The sequence below is a fragment of the Opisthorchis viverrini genome, assembly GCF_000715545.1.
Source record: "Opisthorchis viverrini unplaced genomic scaffold opera_v5_1088, whole genome shotgun sequence".
In the NCBI taxonomy this organism is placed as follows: domain Eukaryota; kingdom Metazoa; phylum Platyhelminthes; class Trematoda; order Opisthorchiida; family Opisthorchiidae; genus Opisthorchis; species Opisthorchis viverrini.
The window spans coordinates 1,744-2,194 of NW_008752626.1; positions in this window are offsets into that span (position 1 = coordinate 1,744).

The window sequence follows — 451 nt, forward strand, 5'->3', positions numbered from 1 at the left end:
GGAAGAGTGTTACAGCTGAATGTGTTGTTGTTGGAATAGGCATCCAGTAACTCCGTTATCCATCCATCTGGGAGGAAGTTGCACCATCCGACTAACAGCACGTCAATAAATTGACCTACTCAGGATATCAGTACGTCACCCAAATTAGCCTCGCCGGATTATTCGAAAAAGAGTGTGGTGTCATGCTAATCTCATTCGTAAACCGAATGAAGTAAACTGCCTTGGTGTTCATCATTATCCTATTCTTTTCATGCCACATGAAGATTTTAAAACAGGTTCTGTGTGTCGCTTCCACCTAGTTGCACACACACAGTACTGGGACGTCTTAGAGTACGAAGACACCAACCCGTCGTTTTACTATTGAAGGACAAATCTGTTTGGGATAGAAAAATTTTTTTATGCAATTGTTACTAACGATAACAAACTCGCACAAAGTTCCAAATTTCTGACT